At 40.1% G+C, this 25,533-nt stretch overlaps 1 pseudogene; it reads left to right on the top strand.

Moving 5' to 3' along the window:
- The first annotated feature begins 21,641 nt into the window (after window positions 1–21,641).
- On the top strand, window positions 21,642–23,197 carry LOC147465394 (uncharacterized; annotated as a pseudogene).
- The last annotated feature ends 2,336 nt before the right edge of the window (window positions 23,198–25,533 follow it).

Below are 25,533 nucleotides of genomic sequence, written 5' to 3'. Positions count from 1 at the left end.
CACCCTCGTGAAAACAAAAAATTGATTTCTACTCATTGGTTACGTTTATTATATTATTTACTTGCATACCTTTTCCTCTTTCACCCAAAATAATTCAAGGAGGGACCATATCATATGATTTCAATATCTTTCCATATCCATAACTCCTCCATATTTTTATTATTATTTTTACTCATTATTCTAACACCATGTGCTCATTGAGCTAAAGTCCATGAATAGTCCATACACTATTCCCACCATGTATATATTTCTTTATTCACCAATAATCCTCCTCGATGCATGGGTCAAGGGCAACTTGGATGCTTTGTATTATAATATGACAAAGGAGGGGCTCACTCTTGGATGCATTGTACAAATTCAACAAAGGAGGGGGCCACTAAAAGACTTTTGCAGACATAAAAACAGGCTTTTTGGTGAGAATTTTGGCACCTATCTCCACTCCGAATATCGAGCGATGGTCAATAGCGAAAATGTAGCACATGCTCTGAATAATCACCTCAAAGTTTTTCATGATTTTTGGAGCTACCAGCGGTGAGCTATGATTTTTTGAGTGGACCCCAGTCTGCCCACTTTTCTCACAAGTAGCCCTTAGTCTTCTCTCACCCTTCCACACATGTACTCACTCTTACACATCCCTCCCTCTCCTTCCCTCACTCAAACCTGCAATTTCCATGGCTTCTCCCACCCTCTTTACCATTACCCTTCTCTCTCATCCCTATAGTTCTTTTATGAACCTCTACATACATACACCCTCTCCATGTCTCTCTCTATTGCTTCTATGTTACAATTTCATTTACCTCTCCTAAAAATATCTAAAATTCAGCATCTTAACCATGATAACTTCTGCAAATTGAGGATTTTTCATCAACAAATCCTCTTTTCATCGTGGTGGTCAACCGTGGCGGCGGCGTAAAGAAGCAAAGAAGAAGAAGAAGACCAGCGGTCATTTTTTCCACAATCTACACAAGGGTGAGTTCAAGCTTCTTCAAAGCTTCACCATCTCAATGATTCTCTTTTAATTCACCCCTCTTCCTTCATCAAATCAACTCATCCTACCCATTGTAAATGTATCACTAACAATTCTAGTGATTATTACCACTAACAACTAACTTCTCTTGTAAAAATGCACCCACACTATCAACATATGGAGTAGGCAACCGCACAAGTAAACCAAATTCACTCACTCCCATGGTAGTTTCTTTCCTTGCACCACATCAATAATTCTCTTACTTGAGCCCACATCCATGTGACTCAAGAGAAAAGAGAGACCCCATTCTCATTTGAAATTCATAAAAATTCATAATCCTTGATCTTTCCTAATAAAATTGATTAGGCTTAATCCTAATCAAGGCTTCTAAAACCTATAAATAGAACCCATTCCTCCTTGTAAAAGACATCACTATACCATTGCACAGTAGATTGAGCGTACCACACGCCAGTTCTATCTTGGTTGTAAAGAGAGAGTAAGCTTTCTATACACCATCACCTTGGTGCATAGAAAAGCTTGAGCTAGTTTGAGTGAGTGCGAGTAGAAGATATTCTTCCTACCATTGTTGTATCTACCCCAACATCAATGAATTGGTAGTTTTGGGTGCAATTCATGTCCAAAGGCTCACGCTTCTCCTCCAATTTGGCTTGGCAAACTCATTCAGCTTCATAAGGTGACTTGTTTCATTGAAGGTTTTTGTTTTGTTGCTTGTGATTGATTGGCTATTGTTTGGCTACCATTGTAAGAGGGTGGATGGTGAGAGGGCTCCCATAAGCCTAAGACAATGTGCTAGTGATGCTATAACCAAATCTTGTCACTTGATTCCGCAAGCTCTAAGTTCCTTTTTGTGCAAAATATAAAGTTGAAGCTAAGTTGTACACCATCTCTCTCTCTCTCTCTCTCTCTCTCTCTCTCTCTCTCTCTCTCTCTCTCTCTCTCTCTCTCGTGTTTTAGTGTGTGAGAGTGTTCCATTGGTGTTAGGGTTAGTGTAAATTCCTTGCTTGTTTGTGGGTTGCTCTAACGATTCTCCTCTTTTGCGTCCTAGTTCGCTCTTGAACTAGGTGGTGCCCCTTGTGTAGTTGGGATTTGGCTGTGGGTTTGTTGTTTTGGTTTGTGTTGTGTTGTGCCCCAGCCCCATTGAGCAACACGGGAGCCTTGAAGGGTGTCTAGAGGTTGCTCTTCTTGTTGCCCGCCCCGGACCGCCTCACTAGAAAGTTCCAAAATAAGTAATAAGAGTACCCAATGAACAAAAAAGCACCCAGAGTACCAAAGATTGTGCCACATAGCACCCAAGACAATATTTGTAAACTATATGAGTACCAAAAATTCTCAAGCCAGTACCAGAGAGAACCAATTAAAATAACTAAGCACCAAAAGGTTACAAGGGAAGTACGAACATAGCAGTTAGTGTTCGATTAAATACCCAAATCAATTTAAAAAGTACCAAAACAGTCCAAAAATAAGCAAACCACTTTTTTAAAAAAACTGGAAAGTACCAAGACATTTAAAGAAGATACCAAAGCACTAAGCAGCATGTACCATAGCAGTCCCAAAATAGAATTGAAAAAGACAGAAAAGCACCAAAAGTACCATGGATTGTGCCATTATAGAATCCAAAACAAAACAAATAGTACAGTGTAAGACTCAAAAATTAGAAACAAGGAAGTACTAATATAGTACCAAGTAGTTCAAATGAGTACCAAATGAAATGAAGTAGCAGCATAAAGTACTAAGGAAAGTTCCAGCACTGCCCTTAGTGTTAATTAAAAGTACCAAAACAGTTAGAGAGAGTACCAAACCAGTCCAAGATAGTACTAAAACCCATAAAAATTTCATCAAATAAACCAGTCAAGAAGTGAAACATGCCAAATCACCAAACCTTGTGCAGAATAAAAACTTTCAACAGTCGTACACAATGCAATGAGCCAAAAATACAATACCTCCTGCTGTTCAACCTCAGCTTGCAGCTTCTTGATATTTTCGGAAATCCCGTGCCGTCGTAACAAGTGTTAACTTTCTCCCAGATCAGCCTCCACCTCTTTGATCTCTTCATCGGGGATAGGTATTTGCTACCGTAGCACACCGATGCGCGCCTCCAAGGTATCAATATCCTCCATCAAACTTTTCACCACGCCCTCTTTACCCTCATATACCAGTAGACTAGTCCTTGTTTGCTTGAATAGAGGCCTTCAGGTCTGTTAGTGTTGATGACCCTGGATGTGACACCTGCTTTTGGAGTCTTTGGAGCAATGCCTCTAAGTCAGGTAGATAGTCATCCACTGCCCCTCTTACACCTTGCTCTGGTTCTGTGCAGATGTTGCTGCCACTTTGAGTCATGCGGGCCTTCTTAACTGACTGCGGGACAGTTCCAAGGGAGGAAGCATTTTGCTTCCTCCATGTCTCGACTTTACGGTCAAGACCCGCCAGTCCTAAATGATATCATCTGCAACACTCCTTCCCCAAACCGGGCCCATGCTATTCTATGCCCTGTTGGTTCTTTTCTCGCCGCATCACATTTCTCGAACATCAGTTCACCGCATGAAGGGGGTCCCTGATAAACTTTGGAGAATAGAAATCTGCAGTCATCCACCAGATGTGGCTGCAAATGATTTAAATAAATTTTGTTGTTCTTTTGGAACTTGTACTTGAAAACAGATAACCACTGCTCGGATGGCAAGTCCTCATCAGTCAGGTCCTTAGGGAGTTTTCCTTCTAGGCTAAGGCCATACTCCTCATGCAAGTCCTCTATTGTATAACAGAACCTGGTTTGTTGAGGGTACTCCTCCATTTTATTCTTACCTGAAATGTCAAACAAATCAGAAATTATTGTGAAGCAAATTCAAAGTACCACATTTGTTACTGTACATTTAATAACTAATAACTAATGTGTTTACAATATGATTTATCCATACTCTATTTCCATGAAACTTCAACAATAGTCTGCAATAACTTCAGTTTTAATCCTTAGCATATGATATACAAAGCTCTAACATAAAGCAGGGAAACTATAGAATCATGTACATTGTCTCAGCTAAACCATTGAAGCTCCACGACCACTTTTCTAGAATATCCTAGAAAAATACACTTAACACTAGGTTGGTAACCTAACAGGACATAAAAGTGTCCTTTTAGGGTTTTGAAAAAAACCTCCAAAACGATAGTAGATCCACTCATTTTGTAAAATCCTTTCATGAGGTTATAGTTCAAGGCCTACTACAGATGGAAAAAATAAGAAACTTGTAAAATTTCTCATCTTTTGGTCACACCAAGCCTCCAAAGTTGATGGACCAGTTTAGCATGGTCCAAGTCAATTTTCTAATTTTCTCTCATATGCATATGGATTACAAATGTGATGCTCCAAGGTATCAAATTTTACACTGAACGTTTAAATTCAAAATTTTACACCATCTAATTAACACAAGCTTGATTCCAATGAATAGCTTACCCTGTCTTGACTTGTTGGCAGATTTTGATTCATCCTCATCGACACGGTGTGAGGTCCGTTCGGAGTCGATTTCAGAAGCCTTGAACTGTTTTGCACTAGCCCTTGTGTTGAGACTGCTTTTGTTCTCCAGATCTGTTTGTTGAGAGGCAAGGGTGGAAGAACCTTTGTTGTTGCTTCTCCCATGGGTGGGCATTCCCTCCTTGTCCTTCCCTTTCTGTTTGCATGTTGAAGGTGATGCTCTGCTGGTAGCAGCTCCCTTGGCCTTTGGGGTCCTCATGGTGGTAGAAATCACACGATAGCAGCTCTGCTACAATGCTGAGAGAGAGAGCGAGCAGCTCTTCTACGAGTCTAAGGGGGGAGAGAGAGAGCCCAAGCGCTGGCAAAAAGCGCTCAATTCAAACGGACGCAGTTCGGACCACTAAATTTACTAATTACACCACTACTCTCACATGGGCTGGCCCATTGTGAAACTGCACGACTTGTATTTTTGAGATACAATTATAGCTAAAAAATACAAATTCCAAAACATTTGGGCCTCAAAACTTTCCCTCCAAAGGACCAAACAGGTGGAAAAAAAATTGGCCCTTTTTTGTACCACCATCCTTTGCTTTCAGCCACCACCTAACACCACCCAACCCAAAAAGGAATTATAGGCAGTACGTCCAACTTAGAACTATGATTTGATCTAGTTTCCAAAGCCAATGTCCTGGTTTTCCCAAACAGTTGGAAAAACTTTATTTATAGACATGTGTGTAGCTGTTTTACTTATATAATAAGACATAAATGAACTTTTACACTCAAAATACAAATGGATCTAGAAACGTGAGAATGATTAGTACAAAAACAACTCAGTCTTAGAATTATCTTTGTACAGGGCTATAAGAATGAGATCTCAATCTAATGTAAAAATACAATCACCGATCAAAGAAGTAATTTCCAAATAGTAGTAGGAGCCTGAGAAGTCACGGACAGTCATTTTCTTTAACACTAGGTTGGTAATGGGACACTTTTATGTCCTGGGACACTTTTATATCCTGCTAAGTGACCATTTTCCTTGAATTATGTCAAGAGTTTCAGAATGGATTTTGAGGTGCTATCTGTCTAGAAAGTTGTCTCATGAGCTGAAAAAAAAACTTGACATTTTTTTGGAATATCAATTCCATCTTTAACCTTGTCCTTGCACAACATTTCACAACCTAAACTGTGTGAAAAAACGGGTCGTGTTTTTAACTTTTTGCAACTATACCACTCTAGAATTAATGTTTGTGAGGTCTATAATGCTAGAGAACTATCTTTAGTAGTCCTCAACATGTCATGATGCTTCTAGGGAGAATAAATGTTAAAGTTGTAAGTTATGACCAAATTACAAAAATTGTCAAATCTTGTTTTTTAGCCAATTTTAGCTCTTCTATGATTTTTTGGGTGGCTTTCATGATATCCAAATGCAGTTTTGATTTTCTATGCCGCATATTATAACATAAAGCTAATATCCATTGAGTTTTGGGGCACCTAATATCCTATTTTGCATAGTAGAAAACGATGGTTGATTTTTTCAATTATAGTAGAAAACGGAACATTCTAGTATATCAAGTATACCTTTTTCAATATTGTTAGTTTCTTGTGACAACTACATGCATTTTGTAGGTAGTAACCATATCTAGTCATAAGGATCAAATTTGGCTAGATATTGAATAGTTTCTATGGGATTCTACAACTCATAATGTTGAACCCAGTTTTTTCATGTTTGTTGTATTTAGCACTTCATCTTTGTCCCCAAGATTCCCCTTGGTAAGAGATGTATTATTATTTTGACATGCTCCATGGCTCCTTATGAACCTAAAGGACAATAGGGAACTAAGAAGACATGCATATATTATTTGTATTGAGTGTGGCTATAGAAACTTTGATGATAGGTTTGCAAAATGGTAAAAATTCAACTTTTTTGTACCTATTTCTTTTGGAAAAACAAAAAATAGTGAGTGAGAAGCAATCATATGTTCTGATCACCAACCCATTGAAGTTAACTAGGGAATTTATCTCAAGTCCTAAAAAAATCCCTAATCTTATTTTTATGCAACAAAATGTAAGAAATGATTGTTTGATGAAAATGTACTGGTCCATCAACTTTGGAGGCTTGGTGTGACCAAAAGATGAGAAATTTTACAAGTTTCTTATTTTTTCCATGTGTAGTAGGCCTTGAACTATAACCTCATGAAAGGATTTTACAAAATGAGTGAATCTACTATGGTTTTGGAGGTTTTTTTCAAAACCCTGAAAGGACACTTTTATGTCTTGTTAGGTTACCAACCTAGTGTTAAGGCAAAAAAAATCCAAGAAAGGATAGAGTCCTCACCTGCACCCACTCAAACAAGACAACATATATGTTAGCCTTGAATGCATTTTATAGGTGTTAATGGACTATATCAATTGTTATCCATTTCCAACTTACAACTTTTTAAAAACATTCAGAGTGTAAATGTATTCTAGTTTTGTAAAGTATAAGGTGTGTGTATTTTTTATCATTTCAAAGTTTGTGGCAAAAAGACATTATCCTTAGATTTCTGGAAGTAATAATGGTTCATATATAGCCCCATTTTAATTAGACCTTAAATAGATATTAACATACATATTATTTTAATCAGAACACCACTACCCCTTCGAATCAAAGTGTTTCAAAAAAAATCTGCCCAAAGCCATCCCTAAAAATACCTAAAATACTTTAAGTAAATACTTTGCAAGGTATTTACTTAATGTAGCAAATTTTAGTCAAAGCAACACATCTAAGCAATATTTTTCTTATTGTCTTTCTCCATGAAGTCATAGTAGTCTAATATCGGACTCAATCCCCAAGAAAAAAACCCTTTGTTTGGTTTGGGCATCAAATTTGGTCCAACATATCAAGCCAAAGAAAAATACCAAGATCTAATCAAATACGCAGTACCCCTATATCACCATATATATAGCTTGTACCAACCAGTGTCATGATTAAAACCACATCAAAATATAGATTTCTCAACCATAAGGTTGTTATAAAAACCTGCAAAAAATGAGCAGTACCCAAAAAGTGACATCCACATTTCACTCCTTGTTATGTGGAGCAGAAACTACTTAAAGCATGCAACCAAGAGAGTGATACCTACAGTATGCAAAAATCCCAATCCAAAAAAGTTCAATTGATTGGCGCTTTTTGGGCCAGAAGTATCCATTCCACTTAAACCATAATAAATCAAAGCATCCTTATGACCATCCACTTTTTCTTCTTTTTAAAAAAAAACTTAGGCAGCACAGTATAAATAGCAATTTAAAGTGCTTATTAAAATGGGAAGATCCTCACATCTTTTAGACAAATGCCATGGCCAAACAAGAAAACGAAATGATTTTAACAATGGGGTAGTCGGGTATGATAATATTTAATGGTAATATGTACAAATATCCCTCCCCCCCCTCTCTCTCTCTCTCTCTCTCTCTCTCTCTCTCTCTCTCTCTCTCTCTCTCTCTCTCTCTCTCACACACACACACACACACACACACACACACACACTCTCTCTCTCTCTCTCTCTCTCACACACACACATACACACACACACACACACACACATATATAAGGGTGAGAATTTCTATAAGGGACACTACATATAGATAAACCTAGGCCACGGGCCATGTTCAATAACATTTAAGCTAGATTTACATAGTTGCAATGCAATGTATGGATGCGAAAAAGTTCTCAATGGCTTGGCCTCTAGGTAGTACCAACACAAAAGCGACATCCTCATCCTGGCCACATGATGCTAATGAAACAATTTGACCAAATCAAGCATCAAGAGTCTCTCTTGACTCTTGTTGTGGAGTGAGGGGCAACACTGCATGACATGTTTGACAAGCCTCCAAAATATGGTTCACCAGCAAGGTCTTCGTGTAGCAACAATGATAGCACACTTGTTTGTGCTTTGCAAAATGGACTCTCTTTCTGCCCCTTTGATGCCTTCACCTTATCACACTTGTTTGTAGGAGGAGCGACGGGTGATGATTACATCATTTTCTTGAGACCTTTGTTAGAAATTGGATCTCCATGGGTGCTCTTTCATGAGAAAGACAATCATATGTTGATTGAACTTGCCTTGTCAATGACTCAATTTGTGTCTTGTAGCCTATCCAAGAGTTTTCTTAGATCTTCAATGCATTGACATAGGACATGATAGGAATCTTCTCCTTGCTTGGCCAAGTCAATGTGGGGCTTGGCCTTCTCAGACGGGACTTCAACCGTGGAGTTAACTCTCTCTTGAATTTTGTTAATACCCTAGTTGTATCAATAATGCAAAGAATATTGCATAGATGAGGAAAGAAATCTCTTAGGATTAGGCATTGTATCTCGTAATAGTGTTTCACATGATAAACCAACTTGGCAAATCACATTATGCTAATTGTACGCTCAAATGTAGTATGCTAATTGTAGGCCCAAATGGTACCAAGTCTCAAAGCATGACATTGTCAAGACCTAGAAAATGAGGGCAACTTCATCAACCACTTGAATTGTTAGGTCATTGAGTATCTACCAAGCATTTTCTCACCACATGACAAGTGAGTGGTTAACATCATGTCATTTTTGTACTTGCTTTTATAGAGATACAAATATAAAGATTTTAAAGAGGTGCACAAATAAACCTAGACAATTGAGCATAAACACACTCATACATAGACAAACCCGAGCACATGTAGAGGGACATTACCAATTTCATGCTTTTGTTTGAAGAAATCCACAATAGTGCCACCCATGTGTGTCCCAATCTTTGAGTCCCCTACAAGGGCCTACAATAGGTATAGGGATTATTGGTTGATATGTGCATCCAATAGAGTGTATACATACAACCATAGCATCTCCACCAAGTTAGTAGTGTCAACATGCCCGTGCAAAAATTGTCAGCCAAGTTCTGGCCACAATCAATGCCAAAAGTAGGTTTTGGCAGCCCACCCATTACTTATGTACCTAACAATGTTTCAATGGTCACCACAATCTTTAATTATTTCAATGTACTGAAGGTCAAATTTTCATTGCGTAGTAGGATATTTCATTAAATTTTCTATTGACGTGTATAGATAGTCTTGCATTTCTTTAGGATCTTACAAACAAGGGAGAAAACATAAGTGCAACAAGGACATTGGATTCCTCATGTGAGAACAAGTATCATAAGGACTTTGGATGCACCTGCGGAAGTAAGTGCTCCACCCATGCCTTCTTTGTGTGGAGCCAACATACCTGCATAATACATTCAATTTGTTGCATGGTGCCATTTACGCCTGCTTCCCGGCATAATGGGTCAATATGGACCACTTGCATGGTGGTTTGTAGTGATGTCATGCACTTTTCAATCACCAACGCTTTTTGGCGAACATCGTTCATTGATCTCTCAAAAACCTTCCTCAAGGTGATTTGGAACATAATTCTCTCTTCACTTGTTCTTCCTACGTCATGCGTGCATAGCATGACCACACAAGTAAGCCAACACCATGCTGAATAGGTAACACCGATGTATATAAAGGCATCCCAAACTCGTTTTTCGTGAAGGTGGAGATTATTTTTCAATACTATTCTTTAAGAATCACATGCACATGCAGATCATCCAATCATCCTTGATAACCAAATTGAAGGGTTGTTCCCATCTAATGCATCGGGGTTGTATGTGTAATGGAAATTGTTGAATACATGTTTATTGCAACTAGCAAGTGGAAAAAGATTTCGGTGTATCGACTATGCAAAAGGATATCACATTTATGTACATTTTATTATTCAAGTGCTCTTTATGAGCTATGGTCATCATTATGTTTGGACGGACAGTCTGTATTCATTTTGAGAATTCAAAAAATTTATAAATAAATATGTGCAAGAGGAGAATACTCACTCTTGCACAGGGGGAGATTGTACCCAATGTCCAATATGTTCTTCTTCTCTCCTCTCCTCTGCTCTTTCTCATTGTGTTGGTGTAGCACTCCACTCTTGAAGGTTCTTTCTCTCGTTGTCTGTCTCTCGCAAATTAGTCTCATTGTAGATTAAGTGCTTGTGCGACTTGCCCGGTATGTAGATCAATCGTTTTATGTTTTGTAGCATGTTATTTTTAGTATTTGGTAGGGATCTCTGTGCAACCTGGCTATTTTAGTGGTATCAAAGCCAGCGATATGCTCCTAGCAGTGCAAGAACCATGTCCACAAAATCGATCAAGGACGGGCATACATCAAAGCTAAGTTTGTTTATTTCTCTAGCTCCTTTGATAGAGTGTTGTTACTAATAAGTATTATCATTTTGTTTTTTTTTTTTAATGATCTTATGAAATTTTGTTAATCAAGATTACCCATATTATAGGATTAGATTCTTGTATAGGACTATGGTGAATCAAAGCGTATCTTAAATGTGGTGCTTAGGAATTTCTATCATGCACAAAGAGTAGAACAAGGCTTGCAGAGACTAAGAAGAAGAGGAAGAAGCAGTATAAGAGAAGTTTTATGTAATAGGAAAATCCGTATGATTAGCTTGTAGTGGTAGAAGAAGAAGAGAAGCTTTACCACTTGACCAGCTGCCTTCTAATTCACGCAATTTTGTACTACAGTTGGAAATTCTAGACCCCTGATGTTCACTTAGGTTGTGGTTTGGAGCTTTATTGACACCCTGTGTCAACATTGAGTCCTAAACTCTTGGATTTCATTAGTGAGAACAGCTCCTTTGGGTAATTGTGTGAAAGATGATGGTGGCTCTAATGTACGACGAAGAATTACATGCACGCAATACTCTCCAACACAGACAGAGAGAGAGAGAGAGAGAGAGAGAGAGAGAGAGAGAGAGAGAGAGGGTGACCTTGCCTACTGCTCTCCTCCGCTATGTGTTGCCTCCCATAGGCGTGGCTCCCCTCTTTCTTGGAGCCTTTGTCATCGCTCTCAACAGTGGCCGCGGCAACAACGCCGGCCAGCACCACCACCTACAGCAGCTAACTAATGACAATCGGGAATGCTAACCATGGGCTTGGCTTGTTGCAGTACGTGACAAAGGTAGGTGGGCAAGAACCAACACAGCTATCCCCAATGCATTGCGGCTTTTGCATGCATTCTCAACCAGTTCAAAGTAAGAATCGCACAACTTTCTTCTATACATGTTATGACAGCACCCAATTACATGCAGCCGCCAAGCCATCCTCTACCAATACGCAATCAACCACCACCCACAAAGCTTCCTTTTTGACAATTTTCGTTTGCGATCTCCTCACCTCTGCACAGCACGCAATCAACCACTACCCACAAAGTTGAAAATTTTCATTTGCGATCTCCTCGCGGCTGGAGCACAAGTGTCTGCAAAGCTGCTACGCGGAGTAATTCATTCAAGAAAAAAAATATACCATTCACTTTGTGCTTGCAAGAAACACAAGAGATGATCGTCGTCTCCTCTTGCTTCTCCTTGGAGCTCCCTCTCAACAACAGAATTGCTTACTGCAGCGACCTTACCAGCAGCCATCTCTCATGATCAAATCCCTGCTGCTCTGCCATCGCAAATTTTATCTGCTGACTACACCATCTGGGTGCTCGTCGTGGTACTTCCAGATTTTGCTTATTAAGGCATTAATGATGGCCCCCACTACTGGTGGTGGATAAAAGTGAAGAGTAAACCATAAATCATTTTTTTTCTTCCTTTTTTTAATGGTAATTTTATTTTGACCTCCCTTTTTCTTTTACAGTAGTAGATCTAGCTTGTCTTTTGGTCCACAAAGGCTAACTTTATTCATAGTGATGATTATGCTTCTAATGGCTTCAGAAAATAATATACAGTTCCTATTGCTTCAAAAGAGTTAAAAGGTCAAAAACTCAAAGATTCCAAAAATTCAAAAAAACTTAGGTTTAGTGTAATCCCACCTACAAATGGTGGGATTACACTAAATCTACATAGGAGTGTCCTATTGATATGATTTCACAACCTTACATAACGCAAGGAAACTCTACCTACATAGTGCAAGGAAATTTTAAAGAGAAATGAAGAAGAAATACACACTACCACTTCTTCTTTTAGTCGGAGATGAAATGTCTTTTGACTTTCCATTTTAATGGGCTTTTCATTTCCTGTGACTTTACATTTACATGGGGCTTTTCGTTTTCTATACTTACCCTTCACTCATGCATTTGAAATGATTTGGAAGAATTTTTATTTTTCTCAAATTGGGGGGCTTACTGGCCTTAAAAAATAATAATAATAATAATAACATCATATGCCCAATGTCTTAGGAGATGCCTTGGGTAATTAATCTTTTTCCCCAGCCTATGATCGCAAAATCCTACACAAAATCTTGATGGGTTTTTTAAAAATAAAATCATATTTCCCAACCTTTCAGAAAAAACCTACACAAAAGCCCTACATTGATTATGCATAGCTAATGTCCACACACTCTCATACATAGGGGCGGCCATCGAAAGCTTGGTGGGACACACAGCCAGGTCGATCAATCCAAGGAAGCTTGGACCCATGCGTGGAGTACCGCAACTATAGCAAATGGTAGGTCTTTGTTGTTGTGGCAGGAAAAGGTTAGCGTTGGCTAGTATAAAGGGCACTTGGTGGGAGCAAACAACAAACAAGCTGATTTGACAATAGTGAGAAAACAAAGAGGGCTTGAGCCTACAAGGCGGGCTTGGGTTGCAATTGGGCCTATGTGAAACTGCAAGTTGGTAGCTGATTAATAGGTTTAGTTTTGCACCAACTTTTTACATTCATAGTCTTTGTTTTACAAGCCCTCTACCTCCAAAGGTATTTGAAAGTTCCTCGCATTTTCATTTGCAAGTTGCATGAACGACGCTCCATGTTTTGAACAACAATTTTCCTTTTCCCCAAGCTGGCGAACGTACTGGCTCTTTTATATTCAAAATTGTACAATTTTTCATGAGATTCTTGAGCTTTTTGAGTTTAGTTCTTGCCTTCAAAGGTTTTATCTATCAAAACTCACCTAGATCACGCTCGTACGGATGCAAAACATGATCTATCAAGATTCATCATAAACCACCTAGGCAAATCCCTAGGGTGATTTCATAGTGCTTGTGTCAAATTATAATAATAATATTAACATTAACAATAATAAAAATAGATAGAGCACAATGCCTCAACCACCACAAGGACTATGGCGCGTCCCAATTTTGTGATGATGGAAGGCAAACGCCTCGTCCAGCTCGAACTTGAGAGTGCCCATCACTACAAATTCCCTCCTCCTCTTTACCTTTTAATGAGTGTGTGTAGCCTTGGTTGGGAGAATTAAGTCATCAAGCAACCCGTCTGCTATACTGCACAGTCCTTGTTTTTGGTGAGACTGGGTTGTTAGACACCTTGGAAGGAGTAGCAACGGGTACAATGTGAAGAGCACCAATGTTCCAAGGTTGCAAGCAAAATATTCCATGATTTTTCTAGATTAAAGAAAAAAAATCAATCATAGGGACATACCCCATACCTTTTAATCTTTTTTTCCCACACCTTCTGCATTAGTAATCTTACTTGTGACAACTTGGGACACTTACAAAACCCCATCCCTTTGATCACCTAGTCAACAAGCTGCATCCGCAATTATAATCCCTGACATATGAAATCCTACCTTGTAATCATTGCACACCTAAAGTTTCTACGGATATTGCTCTCGTGAGGAACAATGACTATTTCTTTTATCTTGGATATTTATTGTATATCGACATCCTTAACAGCATTGGTTTCACCTTACCATTGAGCCAGTTGAAAATTTGAGACATTCAACTGAGAGAAGAATGAAAATGAAGGAGTCTGATTGAATGTTGTAATAAATTAATGCAAATGTCAATCCTTGCCCACTAACCACCAATAAAAAAGAACCTTCCAAAAAGACCACATTTAGCACACGCACCTTATAAGTTAACATTCAACTAAGACTGTACCAATTTCTTTTGCCAAGACCAAAACTACCACCATGGCTCATATTATAAAGGTATCACATTTGAAATACAACCTTTTATTGGCTCCCTTCAAGGTACGCACAAAGTTTAGTCATGATTTTTACAATTTAGCGTAAAGTATGGTCTTCATGCATAGGTACTATATAGTTGACAAGTGGAGTTGTTCATGATCGTTAAATTCTTGAAGAGTCATTAGCATTACTACAAGATTGATTCACTAGGTTTACTCATAAGTTATACTCTCTCTCTCTCTCTCTCTCTCTCTCTCTCTCTCTCTCTCTCTCTCTCTCTCTCTGTGTGTGTGTGTGTGTGTGTGTGTGTGTGTTTTTTCAAATACCAATAGACACTCTCGGTATTTGAAAACACCGAGAGAGAGAGAGAGAGAGAGAGAGAGAGAGATGGAAATCTGTATCTATTGGCAGGTGAGTGTTATCCTTTAAACTCTAGACTCCATCCCCATATTACTAGTCCCTTTGAGGCATATAATCCTTAAGGGAGACTTCAAAAGTAGCCAATATTAGTGTCTACCAAGAAAGATAAATAATTTAGCAGCTATCTTAGGTACCTTTGTCATTTTATTGATCCTTCCACGGTGTCATTTTACTTATGAATTGTGGTTTATTATGACCCTTTTCCAATAAGTATGCAACATAACATTACCAATCCTTTGCTCATTTTAGAAATCTTGTCAGAATTATATTTGCAATTGGTTAATGCTTTTAATTAGGACAAGTGGTTAATAGTTGAACCTTTGTTTAATGTACTTTTTTTTTTAAAGGTATTCCAAGTGTCTTTCTCAAATTACATTAACCAAATGATTTTTCCATTAAACTTCAAAGGACTATGTAGAACATAATGCATACATACCATCAAGAACAAGCACATTTGGAACCATCTCTCATCTAATTATACTACAATGTACTTGCTTAATATACTACTATGATAATACTCACCTTGTCAACTTCCTTGTAAGTTGTTTTCTTGGTACATATCTTCAAGGAGACAAACTCAAGCACTTCGCAACAAGGATAATACCATTGGATAATTTGAAAGGAAAGAGATCTTTGCATTATTTGCAGTCTCTTATGACATGTGAAATTAACTATCCCTAACATTGTGGCTTGTGCTTACACTGAATGTAATTTATAATTGAGAAAAAATTTCATTAAGTCATACAGCCACTCATAAGAGATAAGATGCTTTTGGATAGTGAAAAATGGTTTCTAAGTACTTTAGTACTTAAGCATACTCCAATTTTGTGTCAAACAAGTAGTACATGTTTTGTCTTTTATGCCTTGTCTAGTCCTTTGGTCACTTATACACAGATTCACCCATTTAAGCAGTGTATAAGTAAATCCTCATCCTGGTGTAGATTCATCGATTTAAGCAACACCAAATAACTGTGCAGATCTGTCAAGTTAGGCAGCATGAGTGCAGGTTTGTCGATTTAGGCAGCACAACAACAAATAACAAATTCACTACTTAAAATACTATCATTGCAGATTCGTCGATTTATGCAGCACAAGTACATATTTTCCAATCAACCAATTGGTGTCGATTCACAGATTTAAGCAACACCAATTACAAAATCATGCTATAGTGGCTGGCCACCACTGCGCTTATTGTGATTTTGTTACTCGAGTATATAATGGAATAGATGTGGATTTGGAATTGGAACTGGATTTGCATTTTAAATATGATGATTTTCAATCACAATAGTGTTTGTGAAATTGGATTTGAAATTTATGAGAATTGACGATTGAAAGATGATTGTGACCGATGATATCCTAATACATCAAAATATGACATTTTCAGGCCTAAGGTAGGTTTGGTTAGTAGGCCAAGGGCCAGGATTCTCGTGCAACTTAGGGGGCTATATTTGGCAGGCCAAGGGTCTATATATAGGTGGTTGGGTGGAAAGTTGCATGCATCAGTTCCCTCTCTCTTATATTGGTATCAGAGCAAGGTGGAGCAGAGCAGGGATGGAGGAGGGGAGAAAGGTCATCGCTCACTTTCTCTCTTTGCATGGAATTGCATGGGATGCATGGGCTTCTTGAGCAAGGATGTCGAGCAGGTGTGTCAAGGGGAGATGGTTGCGAGAACGGCCGCTTGCACACAAGGAGACTGTGAGGGTGATCTACACAAAATGGCATGCATGTGGGCTTGTTAGCATCCTATGGAATGAATGCCAACATTGAAATCAGCTCATAGTTGTGGATGTCAATGTGCTTTCAATGTACTTCGTGTACTTATTTTTCCTGCACTTCGGCAAGCTGTAAATGCTTTGGAGTGACCATGAACCATGCATTTACATAGATATGGAACCGTGCTCCTAGAAGGCTTGCTTTCCCCCTCCACTTAATATCACAAAGAGGACATATCATAAGAGATATTGACCAACAAAATCTATGGCCCAATCGACTTACAACCTTGCTGTAAATCGCTTCCATAGAAAGAGCCTGTGAGGGTGACCTATACAGGATGGCCTGCATGTGGGCTCGTTAGCATCACGAGGCTGAGCGATAACATTTTTGTTTCTCAATTGCTGCGAGGGGACGCCCATGGCTCTCATCCTACCTACTTTGAGTTCCTTTGTGTTGCCAATGCCATTTGCAATGACTTCTTGCTTTACTTTCACACCTAAAGGCCAATAACTTGGCCAACCTTGGTTCCCACAATGGGGTACCCACACTTAGGAAATTAGTGGTTAATAAGAGACCGTAATGTGGTTGCATGGGATAGGGGGTTTTGACAAGGTTCTAGAATCTCTTGAGTAGATCTTAGAAAGATATGCAAGGCATGCAAAATCAAAAAAAAAAATCTATGCAAGGCATGCGAGCTTCGAGCTTTGGTGTAGAAATCTTCCGCGACTCAAGGCTTAACAAACTCCAAGAATCCCAAGTTCAACACATGATTGGAGGGGCACGGCTTTGAGTACACCATAGTCAATCATCTGGGCTTGAAGTTGGACAAGATGTACATCTATGTTGGACTTGGCAGGTGAATAGCAGGTTATGAGCTGCTCCATGGAAGCCTTGATCCAAGGATCATTGAAGGTTTCCCTTCATCCAGGGGATACGCTTGTGGTTTGCATTGAGCAAGGATTGGGGGATAGACTCAAATCTTCTCATAAATTATGTACAACATAATTGGGCTGGATTCTTTTTTGCCTACATACAAGATATTCGTTGTGGATTTTTGGCATATTGGGAGGCATATTGGTGCATCTAATGAGAATCCAGGTACACATTTTCCAGCTTGTTTCAATTTCGAATTGGTTCTACAATGATTACCACAAAAGGGGTATACATTAGCTTCTAAAGCCTATTTGCTTGTTGTTCAAGCAAGACTGTGACTAGATTTAGTAATTTGCAAGACTGTGACTAGATTTAGTAATTTTCATCCATCTATATTGATTTGCAAGTAGGAACAATCGTTACTTTTATGATTTCACATGCATTTGAATTATGCATCTACATTATGCTTGAAGTTTGCAAAATTTGGGTTTCTACATGCCATGATGCATTCTTATTTTCTAGTTTGCAAAACATTAAGACAAGCATGGCTTGCATTGAGTTACAGAAAGTTTGTAAGCCGATTGGCCATAGATTTTGTTTGTCAATATCTCTTTTTATATGTCCTCTTTATGCTATCAAGCGAAGGGGAAAAGCAAGGCTTTCAGGAGCACAACTCCATATCTATGTATATGCATTGGGTGCACGGTCACTCCAAAGCATTCACAGCTTGCTAGAGTGCAGGCAAAATATGTAAATTAAGTACATTGAAATCAGATTGACAAAGTGCAGGCAAAATAGGTACATGAAGTACATTGACATCCACAGCTATGAGCCAAATCCAATGCCAACAATCATTTCATAGGATGCTATGACTTTTGATGCAAAGGGTGATGGTTACAAAAAATTGGTAAGTGCCTTAAATTTAAGTTTCAATTTTGAACTTATTCCATCTTCCAAGATTTTCTACAATGCCAACTTGACAAGCAAATGTTGCTTTGGTCGAGCAAAGTTTGGCAGTTTGATAACTATGTTTCTTGAGCTATTTACTCACAAAATTGGGCAATCTAAGGATTTTCAATCACATGTACGATTCAGCAAGACTGATTCTCTATGAAAACTTGACACGGTCAATTTTCTTTTGCATTGACATCTATTTGTCAGCAGGAGAAGCTGTTGGATATGAGCATGGACTCCATCCTATCTTTTTTTCGTGTGTTTATGCAAAGCAAGGCTTAAATTTAGGGCATATTACATCGAAGTTTCCAAATTTTGGAATATGCTATTAGCATACAAACTTAGGGAAACTTTGTAACTTGTATGAATTCTTTTTCACTAGAGGTCGGAATGAACCAAGCTAAGAGGGCATGCAAGGGACATCCGACAACTCTAAATTTATCAATATACATGGCTATGACAAGCAAAGGCAACTCATCTCCGAGGAGCAACAAGGTTAGACAATTTTAAGTTCTTGTTTTCTATCTTTAACCTTTCATTTGGAAAAAAACTTCCTACTTTGCAAAATCAAAGTGCTTTGACAAATGTAACGAGAAGCAAGGTTTCAATTTAATGCCACAATGCTACCCTTTCACTTAGGATCAAGGGCCATGGCACACAAGTTTGACAAATTGGAAACATATGGATATAAGCTCACATTTTAGGTCAAATTGTGGTGTATCTATACTAGTACAGATTGTGCAAGGCAGATATGGCATCGGGTCAAACTGTTGAGATTGATATTGTAGTCAAGCGCTTAGTAACATTATTGTGTTGATATGGATGCATGGCAAGCCAGTACGATGGGATTTATTCTACTGAACCATTGTTACGCTTCCACTTTAACATCAACTACTCTTTTCAAGAAGAGTTGAGGCTGGTATATTTTCTTGTGATTGTTGTATATGGACTACAACTGTGGGTAAATTTTTGTGCACAAGATGCTGGAAATATAGATGATGCTTTCTGTGGATAGCAAGTAGGCATGGCATCGCTATCAAGAAAATAACTCATGGGATGACATGAATAGACTAAGAGAGTCACAAAGCAGGTGATCTCTTGTTTGAACACCCAAGAAAATTTAGTATGACTACCTTGTTTGGGGTGTTGAGAATCTTTCTCTCCTGTTCATGGAGGGATATGATTCTTTCAAGCTCTAGTTGTGAATAGATTCTAACTTGCGAATATTTTCTGTTTAATATATAGCACTGATTGTGGCTATAGGAGTGGTATTTCCAAGGGTATGACCCAAGTGGTACCAAATCACTCCATGCGTTTGATGGTCATTCATTGATCTCTTTACAATTGTACTTTCAAGGAAAGAAGTCCAAAATCTGCCAAGGGGTAGTCGATAAATTCAACTTAACAAGTTGATTACAATCTTTATTGAGCATGGTAGACTAACTTGGTCACCATTTCAACAATTTACATGCAAATTTTACCCAAGGGGTTCTGATTGCCAAGGCAACACCCAAGGTTACTAGTTCAATATTGCTTGTTTTTCACTAATCTCTAATTTAGTGTTTCATAGATCAAAAACATACTAGGCCTTTTCACACAAGGCTTTTTGTCATGTGTACTTGACTACATGTAAGTGAATGCTATGTTCAACCTCCAGGTATACATATGATTTTAAATGAAAGTTAAAAGTCAGTGGTGTGGGAAAGGTGGCCAAGCAAGATTTTTTCAAGAAAATATGAGGGGAAAAAAAAGGAGCATCATCTTGGAAATGGCGGCGCTACGGAAGCAGCGCATGGAAGGTGGATGGTTGCACGACCGGTGTGGGGAGGTGTTACCATGCAGGGAGGTTGCCTTCTTGGTCAGGACAAAACCGCCAATTGAGAAGCGGAGACTCTTAGAGAGTTGGCAACGATATATGCAGAAAACGAATGCCGCTAATGGCAGAGAGTGGAGGCCGCTATACAAGGAGTAGGGCTTGATGACGGCCACGGGCACTTGCTAGAGCACTGGCTGAACCTAAGTGCAGTTGGATGGGAAGCTGAATCGTCTCGAGAAGGAGGAGCAACCAGGGGTTTTGAAGGAGCGCTACTACAAGAGAGTAGGAGGACTATCAATTTTGGATGGCTACAAGTAGTTAACAGAGGTGGGTGGGGTATGCCATCTCAAGGAAGCTCAAAGGTAGGCTGCAAACAAGGAGGATTGAGAGGGGTTGTTGTGGACCATATTCTACAAATGAAAGAGCCACCATATCACGTGGGGAAGGTCGTTTGTTGCAAAGAAGGAGGGGTTGATTACAGGGGATCGAGAGCTGCAAGTTAAAAGCGGGGGGTTGTGCAGGGCCTCTAGGGCATGTAAAGCAAGATATGCAAGTGGTTGGGGAAGAGCTAGCAACACAAAGGAGGCCGATTAGGTAGTGTGACACAGTAGTGCAACGTGCCTGGAGCTGAGTGAGGAAGAGCACAGAGGAGAGAAGTGAGCCGGCCGGTTGCAAAGCATGAGCCCGATAGCAAACAATTGCAGGGATAATTGGTGGTCATGCAGGACCGCTAACATTTAGTGAGTAGGACAAAGGAAGAAAGGTTGGGATCTCAAGTTGTAGATCATAGCTAGGTCACGAGATGGGAAACTCCATGGGCTCGCTGAGATGCTGAGTATTTCCAAGATGAGCACTATAGGGTGTTGAAGCTCGAGGGACAAAAAAAAATGGTGTAGAAGAGGGGCATGCAACAAAGGAGGGCCTCTCAAGTGCCGAGGAGTAGGAGGCAAGCACTTTAAGGATTGGTTGCAGTGCATGAAAGCGAGAGAGGAGGTTCAACACCATTCTATCATTGTATATGTTCCATTTAAGGATTCTACCATGGTTTTTTGTCAACTCTACTCTAAAACCTATATCAACGTTCTCTTTGACCTTCGTGTCCAATTATGTGTCATAAATGTGAATGGTATATGTGTGAGCATCATGTGTAAGAGGGTATCCACTAGCTTATAGACAAGCTTGCCATATGTGGCAACCTCAGGGCGTCTGAGGGTGTTTCTTTTCTTTGGGTGATGGTGCTCTCCAGGATCAGAGATTGAAGCTATGATTACATGCTTTGCAGTTGGGTATGTGTTGTCAAGGTTGGCTGGGTTCGGGAAAGGGAAATAGTCGTTTACAGATATGGTGTGTGCTAAGTAGAGGATAGGGGTGTTGTGGAATCAATGGGCTATAGAGAGGCATTCATATTAGGTGCTAGGTGTTTTCCCGTTTCCCCCTTTCCATCTTGTGGTGCCCCCACGAAGGATCACATTGATCGCTCAAGTGATGGCATGGTTCAATAACATGGTGCTAGATTGTGAGTTGGTGTTCTCAAGTGAGCAAGATGTTGAAGATTGGATGTCAGATGTGGAGCTTTGGATGTTGTCGATGCGGATGGTGACCGAGGAAGCCAAGTCAAGGGTTGTGCGGCTAGTGATGGGAGGGAAGGCCAAAGCTTGGTTCGAGGGGTTAGAAGGTCCCGAGCGCGCAGCAGTCATGGAAGGTGGTTCGAGCTCGGTCTATTAAAGACTTCCAGCAGAGGAATTCACATGCAGAATTGGACGCAAAATTGAAGGTTTTGAAGCAAGATATAAGTGGTGAGTTTGCATATTTTTAAAGAAATTTGAAGATATTTGGCAGCAGTTAGAAGCTGCTACACAATTTTGAGGTAACGACTACTTCAAATTAGAGAGGTTTTTGGAGTGCTTACATCCTAAGATTCGAGAGAACGTGGAGTTTGCTGGTGCAGAGGCCTATGAGGATGCAGTGTGCATCGCCAAAGTGAAGAGTAGAAAGACGAAGAAGAAGTTGGAGATGGGTTTGCTCAAGCCTAGTGATTATACAGTTGTTTCGACGACCTCGCAACATGTAGTGTAGGTAAAAGCAGTTCCCAATTGCCAACATGTAGCGGTTACAAGTTCTCCATGGGTAAGCTCTATTCCATATCGTGTTTCATTGGTGCCCCCTATGTGCTATACATCCATGACTACAAAGGAGGATCTCATCAACGAGGATGAAGGGTGCATAAACGAGGATATGCATGAGGAAGAGACAGAAGATATCATCATGGATTTTCATGTGTCGATAGAGGGTGAAGATCACCATGCGGTAGAGGAGATCAAGCCGACTATGCAAGTGTCAAAGGCTCCAAGTGTAGAAGCCAATACAAAGCTAGAACCTGCTCAAGTAGTCAAGGCAAAAGCGAATGCTGTCCAAGACCAAGGGGGTGGGCATGCCTACTCACATAGGAACATAAAGGCAAAGAACTACATACAGAGTCAGTTTATAGCAAGGAGGTTATTGATGGTTCTCTCCTAATTGACGAAGAAGAAGCATTGGTTGGGCAATTTGGCTCAACATCTATAGGCAAAGCTATCAAAGAAGGCGAATCTATGGACTTGAGATTGATGGAAAGAGACAGCCAGGCTATGTGCAAATAGGTTTGTGCCGATGGGTTGATGGTTATGCTTTTAAGGGTTGCTTTTTTGCAAGTTGTATGCCAGATACTATGCTCTTTGCAAGGAATTTTTGATATGAAGATCTCTTCACTGGATATTGGTATGGTTGCCTGGGACTCTGTAGGAGTCTCTCATATGGATGGGGATGCTTATCATGTGTACGAAGACCATAGCTAGATAGAAGTTGAAGAGGAGGAACGTTATCAAGAGTTTTTATCATGCTCTATGTGTAGGTTTACAGATGCATTACAGGCACAGATTTCATATATTTTACAGATGCATGGCTTCGGCCAATGGTTTTTATTTAATCCAGGTGGACTCAGCGCAATGCTTGGGGAAGCTCAAGGCTTTCCATTTGATCCAGGGGGAATGGACAACCACTGATATTTTCCTCTGTATCTCTATTATATATACAATTTCTATATATCATCTTTTCTATTTCCATCTGATTATATAGCTATTATCTATGCCATTTTTTCTTATGCAATCATATTTTACCAAAATAATATTATGGTTGAGCATGAATGCTCAACTAGGGGGTGGCCAATGATGGTGCAGCCAAATCTTGTCGGCCCATGGACAAGCACCAAGCAGATGCATAAAAGCTAGTAGGGTCATGGCACAATGCTTGGGCAGGTACTAGATGCAAAGAACAAAAGATGTCATCAAGGATTGTATGCCGTATGTGTTTTCTAGCAGGTCAAGCATGATTTTCCAACGCGCTACTAGAAATGCCCGAGGGACACAGTCTATCAATGTTTTTGTGGCTCTTGATACTTTATGTAGCATGTTTTTTATAGCTCTACATTTGAAACTATTTGGGAAAGGTGACATCAGATTGAAGTTGACTACCAATTATCAATCGAGATACATACAAAGATATGGGTGTATGATGACAAGACTACAAATTTGGTGCACATGTTTGAAGGTCAAAAGGATCATGTAACAAATTTTTGCTTTACGGAGGACGGGACATGGCTTTTGTCTTTTGCAATCGATGGTACCTTTAGAGGAAGCTATGATTGCTAAGTCAAGGTGCGACTCGGGACGAAGGAGTTTTTTTAAGGCAAATGAAAGTCAACAGTCAGTGGTGTGGGAAAGGTGGCCAAGCAAGATTTTTTTCAAGAAAATATGAGGGGAAAAAAAGGAGCATCATCTTGGAAATGGCGGCGCTATTGAAGCAGCGCATGGAAGGTGGATGGTTGCACGACCGGTGTGGGGAGGTGTTACCATGCAGGGAGGTTGCCTTCTTGGTCAGGACAAAACCGCCAATTGAGAAGCGGAGACTCTGAGAGAGTTGGCAACGATATATGCAGAAAATGAATGCCGCCGACGATAGAGAGTGGAGGCGGCTATACAAGGAGTAGGGCTTGATGACGGCCGGGGGCACTTGCTAGAGCACTGGCTGAACCTAAGTGCAGTTGGATGGGAAGCTGACTCGTCTCGAGAAGGAGGAGCAACCAGGGGTTTTGAAGGAGCACTACTACAAGAGAGTAGGAGGACGATCAATTTTGGATGGCTTCTGCAGTTAACAGAGGTGGGTGGGGTATGCCATCTAAAGGAAGCTCAAAGGTCGGATGCAAACAAGGAGGATTGAGAGGGGTTGTTGTGGACCATGTTCTGCAAATGAAAGAGCCAATATATCAGGTGGGGAAGGTCGTTTGTTGCAAAGAAGGAGGGGTTGATTACAGGGGATCGAGAGCTGCAAGTTAAAGGTGGGGGGTTGTGCAGGGCCTCCAGGGCATGTAAAGCAAGATATGCCATTGGGGCTGGGGAAGAGCTAGCAACACAAAGGAGGCCGATTAGGTGGTGTGATACAGCTGTGTAACGTGCCTGGAGCTGAGTGCAAAAGAGCACAGAGGAGAGAAGTGAGCCGACCGGTTGCAAAGCATGAGCCCGATAGCAAACAGTTGTAGGGATAATTGGTGGTCATGCATGATTCGCGAACATTTAGTGAGTAGGACAGAGGAAGAAAGGTTGGGATCTCAAGCTGTAGATCATAGCCAGGTCGCGAGATGGGAAACTCCATGGGATCGCTGAGATGCTGAGGATTGCCAAGAGGAGCACTATAGGGTGTTGAAGGTCGAGGCCCAAAAACTTGGTGTAGCAGAGGGGCATGCAACAAAGGAGGGCCTCTCAAGAGCTGAGGAGTAGGAGGCAAGCACTTTAAGGATTGGTTGCAGTGCATGAAAGCGAGAGAGGAGGTTCAACACCGTTCTATCATTGTATATGTTCCATTTAAGGATTCTACCATGGTTTTTTGTCAACTCTACTCTAAAACCTATATCAACGTTCTCTTCGACTTTTGTGTCCAATGATGTGTCATAATGTGAATGGTATATGTGTGAGCATCATGTGTAAGAGGGTATCCACTAGCTTATAGACAAGATTGTCATATGTGCCAACCTTGGGGTGTCGGAGGGTGTTTCTTTTCTTTGGGTGATGGTGCTCTCCAGGATCAGAGATTGAATCTATGATACATGCTTTGCAGTTGGGTATGTGTTGTCATGGTTGGCTGGGTTGGCTGGGTTCGGGCAAGGGAAATAGTCGTTTGCAGATTGGGTGTGTGTTAAGCAGCGGATAGGGGTGTTGTGGAATCACTGGGCTATAGAGAGGCATTCATATTAGGTGCTAGGTTTTTTCCCGTTTCCCCCTTTCCAAAGTGTCCCCCAACCCATGGTGCATGCACCCTTGTAAAGCGAAGTGAAGACCCTACTCTC

This window comes from Adiantum capillus-veneris, chromosome 1, assembly GCF_014529385.1.
Source record: "Adiantum capillus-veneris isolate H3 chromosome 1, ASM1452938v2, whole genome shotgun sequence".
In the NCBI taxonomy this organism is placed as follows: domain Eukaryota; kingdom Viridiplantae; phylum Streptophyta; class Polypodiopsida; order Polypodiales; family Pteridaceae; genus Adiantum; species Adiantum capillus-veneris.
Note: the sequence above shows the minus strand (reverse complement) of the source record. Positions and strands in the feature narration are given on the sequence as shown.